Raw genomic sequence first — 6,959 nt, 5'->3', positions numbered from 1 at the left:
GCGTCAGTGTGAGTTGAACCTAAAAGAGACTTGCGTACATAATAATATATCTGTAAAGTGTGTTATAAATGTTTATGATTTCTAAATGGCGTCCATATTTATAACCAAAACAGTAACTGAAAAGTATGGCTGGAGTGACTCTGATGGACAAATTACGCGACAGAGTAATAAGAGAGCGTTGCGGCGTGGAACAAGGAGTAGTAACGAAGATAGAGGGTGGCTTAGATGGTTTGGACATGTAGAGAGAATGATTGAAAGAAGATTGACGAGATAAATGTAGTAGGCGAGACTATGAGGGCAAGTTGGTAAGGGTCGACCAAAGCGAACTAACCGTGACCAAATTGAGGACGTTCTAAAGAAAGGCTAGGTCAAGAGTATCCTTAACCAAAGAAAATGTATAAAAGCGTACGTGCGTGAATTATAATATATAATAATATGTATGTAATAAGTCCCTGAATTGTTCTAAAATATGTAAAATATACAAATACAAAATTTATTTAAAATAAAAATTCACATTCATGAGTAGAATGCTTAATTGGCCATCCGGCAGCGTATTATTGGGACGTGAGACGACACATGGGACGGAACATCGTTACAGCTTAACACTGCCCGTACGTATATAAAAGTCGTAATTCATTCAGTCGTAATAAAAAACAGTAACATATGAAGAGGCTGTATAGAACGATCTTTGCCTACCCCATTAAATGCGTGAAAACTAAAAATAAACAGAATGTTCATTGTATTGATCAAAAAGAATCTGGCAGTATGGCTTAGATGCCTTAGCCTGTCGCGAAGGGCGAAAAATTTTACTACACTACTGATCAAAAATAATGGTTTTCGTAACGCCACAATACGGAAATAACAAATTTCTAGGCGTATTAAATTGAAGGCGTTTTAAAAATGGGTTAAAAATCTCTGCAGTGCAGTTAAATTTATGGCGCAGTGCATCATATACACTGGGTGGATTCTTAAATGGCGAGGCTTAAGTTAAACTTTTTTAGCGCGTTAACTTATGTGTAATGCTGTTGTTCGCGAGCAGTTTTGTAATTAATTCGTGCTTCGTGTTTAAGAAACCACAAAACTTTAATTTTTTACAATATGAATGTATTTGAAAACCATTGTTAATATTTTTTTCCGTTCTTCCGTATTAGGTCATTGCGATGACCTGCGGCTGAAAAATGTTCGATCATTTCATGCCATACTTATCTTTGAAAGATCTGTGTCGAGGAGTGGGATGTATATGCTGGTGAAATCATAGACATATGCGACTTGCCATCCATGACCAACTTATGTCTCAGTGTGACGGGCGCAGTGGCAGTGTCCCTCCTAAGCGGTACTGCATCTATTATGGACAGGCGTGTCGCTTACAACCACGCACATGACTTGTTCGTCCCGTCATTTTGCATCATGAAAAAATATAGTCAATAGTTACCGTCAATTATTTATGTAGTCAAATATACCCACTTCTGTAGGTAACTGTATTTATTTTACTTACGTAGTATACTTCTGTACGTTAGAGGGTTTTTATCACACCAAAAAAAGGTCAAGGTAATTGGGGAAGACTACGTAGGGTAACTGTGGGTCAAAAGAGACCAAAATAGAGTCACTAGCTCCTTTATAATGAACCTTCGATAAAATACAATCAGAGATTAAAATGTACACATTCTTGTAACATTACGCATTGAAGAAATATTGCCCCTCAATATCAGGAAGGTGTGGAATTTACATTTATTTATTAAAGCTCAAAATAGAGTAGATTGCGTTTTAATTAAATATGGTAGTAATCAAAGAACTAATTGATCTTGGAAAGGTAAAATGTCTAACGTGCATTTGGAAAATATTAACTACAGGAGACTGATTTAAAGAATTTTTTTAAGAAACAAAAAATAACTCTAATTTTATTTGTTAAATGGAAAAGATGAAACTTTCTAGTTTTCCATATAACAAAACTTAGTTATGATTTGTTTGTCTTAAAAAATTCTTTAAATCGGTCTCCTGTTATATTTTCCAATTGCACTTTCGATATTTTACCTTTCCAACGTCGTAAGGTTTTTTTGATTTCCCAATTAAAATTACTCCTAAATAACTAAGGTAACACAGTTTTAAGTCTCTTAAATACACTGCCTGTATCTAAATTTTTTCTGGGTTCCTTGTTGTACTGTACCGGTTTTTGTATGACATCATTTCCTTTAGTGGTCGTAAGCTATATATGTTATAAAATAATAATAAATTTACTGCAAAAGACACAAAAAGAGGTACAAATTGCGTCTACACCTCTTAAAACAAAGTTGATGTTTGTGTGTTGTGCTAGCAGTAGTGGTAAGTATATTCTGACACAGGTCAAATCCATTTGTTGAGTCTAGACGCATAGAACATAATAGAATAAAGCATTATTGCAACCAATCACTAACTAATTAAATGCTATATTTTATTATAATTACAGGGAAGGAAGGAAGAACTCAAAATGTACATAATTGTTATTGGAAATATCGTCAATATATACTGTTAAGATTTAATAAAATCAAATGAAGATACAGTCATGTTCCTTTACATTTTGGTATATATTATTATAGTAATTAGTTCACAACCTTTTACCATTTATCGTGGTTACTATATAAATGTCGCTATGATATAAGCATTGTGTGAACCTAGTCGGAATGCATATACATACATGCATATCTTGGCATAGATACGTCATTGCCTGAAACGACAACTGGGGTAATAAACTGAAAATGTTAAAGAAAAAATGATCTCCATTAATGACAGAAAATTATCTACTGAATAATTTTATAACAAAGGCTGAAGACTAAGGGAAGGCGAAGACATTAAGTGATTACAAAATAAATTTCAGCTTTGTTGTGTAATGTAGACTGTATGTAAAGTATTCTAAAGGATTAACAGTCTAACGTGGTAAATGGACATACGGAAAATTAGATCACAGTGTTATGTCATTAAAGTGGGGTACTCGCTCGATACTCACCAACTTAGAACGCCGGAGGTTACGCAAGACTCTCCTCAGCTTTGCACATTACAAACTGAACTTATTACAGGACCATTTACCTCAATTCTTAGTCATCCATATTAAAAGATTTACAATTAGAAGCGAATTTAGGCCGGTTTTTTAAACTGTAATTTTAACGGAAATTTTCACTGCACTATCAAACTAATGTCACTGCCACAATATTCGTAGCAAAATAAAAAAATAGATAATACAATTTTGGTTACAGAATAGATATTTCCGAGTGTTTCTAAATTCAATTAAAGTGATTTATGTTTCAAAGACTCGGTAATAATAGTTTATTAGCGCGATAGAACGTGTGCAGTTTTTTCACTCTTTGGAAAGTGGGGTTCGCGTGGTCGATTTTTGTTTTTTTTTCGGGTTTGTACGCGGGGCGCGTGCATTCAGCCGCTCGAGCTGGGCGGCGGTGATGGTCCGCCGGGCGCAGGCGCGGATATTGCACCCCTATTGACAGGGATGGATTACAAAATGGAAAAGGCGGTTTTCAGGCTGAGCCGTTACGTAAATTACATTCAAGCTACACATGACGCAGTCAAATGTCATGAAGGTACAACAAATCACATAACTTGTTAAGTTGCTTAAAATACATAATATGAATTAAGAAGTAGTTTTTATGGGCGTTATTTCTTTATTTTGAGTTTTGTTTCAAAAGACGTAATTTACGTACCAATTCTTTAAGGATATAAAGTATGAGAAATTGTGTGGTTGTTGAGTATACATGTGAATAATATTGTGTTAGTTAAATGTTGCCAAGAAATATTTTTCCTAAGTACGTCCAAGTCGGCGTCCTCAGAAAGCGCTACGAAAACATCCGATCAATTCCGAATGCTACCGAAACGATGCCTCTCTGAAAAGTTAGACTTACGACATCCAATTTGAATTGGCCTCACCTTCCTCCCGGGTTTTCTTTGAATATAGTGGTTTTGAACGGACTTGTATGAAAATGTACAGCTCTTTCACTTATGGTTTTATTGTCAAGAACATGCGCGTAGAGATTATGATGGGAAAAATATTTCGGCAGGTGGTTTCGGCCTAAACATCTATCAAGGTAAGGATGGGAAGGTAGCAAATAAAGACAATATTGTAACCTTTCATTACTCATTTATAAATTAGAATTCAATACAATGTGGATGAAGGTCAGTCTCAGTTGCTTTATTAATTTCTACATCAAAACTGAAGAAATATTTATAATTATGTGTAGGCTTTTCTCGAATTTTCCAAATGTTCTCAATGTTTTAAATATGCTTTAGTTCGACTGTATGTAATTCTTTGGAGATAATTTACGGATTTTCAAAGACTGAGAAGAAATATAAAAGTGTAAAGCGTCAATTATGAATATTCCAAACGTAGGTTATAAAGTGTCAGTAAAATCATTATAGAGGAAAGTAATTCTTATTGGAAGTTATTGTAAGGATGAACTTAGATGTTTTAGAACTTCGCAAGTTTATTTACCTATCTTTCTATGTAGGTAGGTAAAATTGATCAATGCCAAATGTTAATAATATTCCCTCTAGAATATTGGAATATAAAAAATAGTGAGTCGACGGCACTATATTGACATTTAATTAATAATACTTATTACGTTTTGTGTCAAATTTATGCTACTTGTTGTCAGTCTGTCTCCCTGCAGAGGACGCTATGGATCTTCATTTCCGACTATCGACCAAATATAGTGCTGAACAAATAATAATCGGTTATGTCGAGATTAAACATAATCGCTGCATTTTAAAATGCCATGGTTGAAATATCCTTCAGAGTCTATACAACCTCAAATGGCTTTGATTGATTCCGCGTAACAGTGAGAGTATTGAATCAATCACTTTGAAAAAAAAAAAAAAATACACTGTAAAATTGAGGACCATACGGTAATTAGTGTATATGTAGCAGCAGAGCACCGTGTGAAAGGGTTCTTCCAGGGAAGTACTTGCCACCTTACCTATTTCTGTCGCCAAGCAGGAATGTTAGCATTACTATGTTCCGGTTTTGAAGGGTAAGGGTGCTGGTGAAGTTACAGGTACATGGGACTTGTCAAGTTATTTCTCATGGTGAGGGGCGCAGTGGCTGTGCCCTTACGATCTTTGCGGTTTAATAGGATAGGATAGGATAGCGTGTCGCTTACCACCAGGCGCACGACTTGTTTGTACCGTCACTTAGTATTAATATAAAAAAAACAAAAGAAAAAAAAGCGTGAAAATTTTTAGAAATCGTGCGAGTTTTTATTTATGAAATATTTATCTTAAATTTTGTATTTTAGCTGACTTTTTTTGTACATGCTTGTATGCCTTTATTATGTAAGCGTAAAATGGAACAAAAATAAAACTCACCCAAATGAGAGCATAAATAGTTGTTGCAACACTATACATTTTCCGCAACCTAAATAAAAATTACCTAACACTTCGGCGTTGATGAACAATAACAATTTAAAACGATGATTTATAAAAAAAAAGTCACCGACGTATTTGGACAATAAAATAGTGTTCCTGCTGCTTGTTGGAAAGTGTGTTTGTTTATAATATAGGTACTTCCTTCCTAAGCTTCCTTCTATGAAACTTGTCTATGAAAGCAGTCCTTGTTTTGCAGCTTTACCGCGGTCGTCAGGACTATGTAATTACTAAAGTTCAGGATCACTTCATATACCACAAGATGGACACAGGTCCTCTTATTGTAAAGAGTGACATAGTTGATAGGGTGTAGTAATGGCTCGTCGTAAATCAATACTAACACAAACCACAATATCATACCCTTAGCGTAATAGGGCCACATCTGCAAAATGACAACTTATCAGGAGGGAACTTTAAAAATTCTACGAGGGATATTAGTCGATAACTTTTATTCTTAGGAGAGAACTTTTATTCTTTTATTCTCAGTGTTGAATCCATCACTTTGGAAAAAATACACAGTAAAATTGAGGATGTATATGTTTTCACACCGTATAGTAAATCCAGTGATTACTATACGGTGTGAAAACACGATTCCCAAAAGTTTTCACGACAGAAAAAAACACAAACTTACCTCGAAATTTTACAAGAAAACCTCTCTATTCAATAGGTACTTTACACATACCAATGATTTTTTAAATATCACTTAACAAAAAATAGAACACGTATATACTACCTATACAATATCCATTTTTCAAATGGCGTTAATTTTGTTCGTAAAATAATAAAGCCAGTGCCCCTGCCGCTCGATCCAAGCATAATGAACCGTATTAGTACGGGAAAAATTTGAATGTGTGCTGGAGTAGTATCGACTCTTAAAATTGCAAAAGCGTTGCTGACCGTGGAACACGTAGCTGTGACTGAATCTGGTTCTTGAAATCCTTCAGTTCCGAGTACAAAGTGTGATACACTTAGAAAGGTCCAGTAGAAATAAGTAGATATTGCTGTTCTTGATGTTCGCAACCTCGATGTAATAATACCACATCTGCAAAATGACAACTTCAGGAGAGAGGCTTAAAATTTCTACAAAAATTGTGACGGCTCTGAGGTTGTGCTGTGGGCACATTCCTCCAAAGAAGTTTACCCTTTTCATGGGCATTACACGAACCTGACTCCAACCTTGCTCAGTGCTACAACTTTGAGCCTTTTGCGGTTGAAACCCTGGGTCCCTGGGGGCCACAGGCGAAACTTCTACCAAACGAGCTGTCGGATCGCCTCGTAGAAGCCTCCGGTGACAAAGCTGGCAGTAATTTCCGCTAAAGAATAAGTTTAGCAACTCAATAGAGGAAATGTTGCCAGTCTACTGGGCACGATGCCTCAGAGTACGGCCCTCGTGGAAATCTATTTATAAACTTTTTTACATTTTCTTATGTGTCTACCTGTTTTAGTTTAGTTAGTAGTTTGTGTTCAATAATGTATTTAATAAAATTACACCCACTCCATATTGCATCAATTGCAGAGTCATTGAAGACGTCGAAGTCGAAGACAAATAATCATTATTT

The sequence above is a fragment of the Hyposmocoma kahamanoa genome, unplaced genomic scaffold (assembly GCF_003589595.1).
Source record: "Hyposmocoma kahamanoa isolate Upper Pololo Valley unplaced genomic scaffold, ASM358959v1 66, whole genome shotgun sequence".
In the NCBI taxonomy this organism is placed as follows: domain Eukaryota; kingdom Metazoa; phylum Arthropoda; class Insecta; order Lepidoptera; family Cosmopterigidae; genus Hyposmocoma; species Hyposmocoma kahamanoa.
This window is presented reverse-complemented; position numbering follows the sequence as displayed.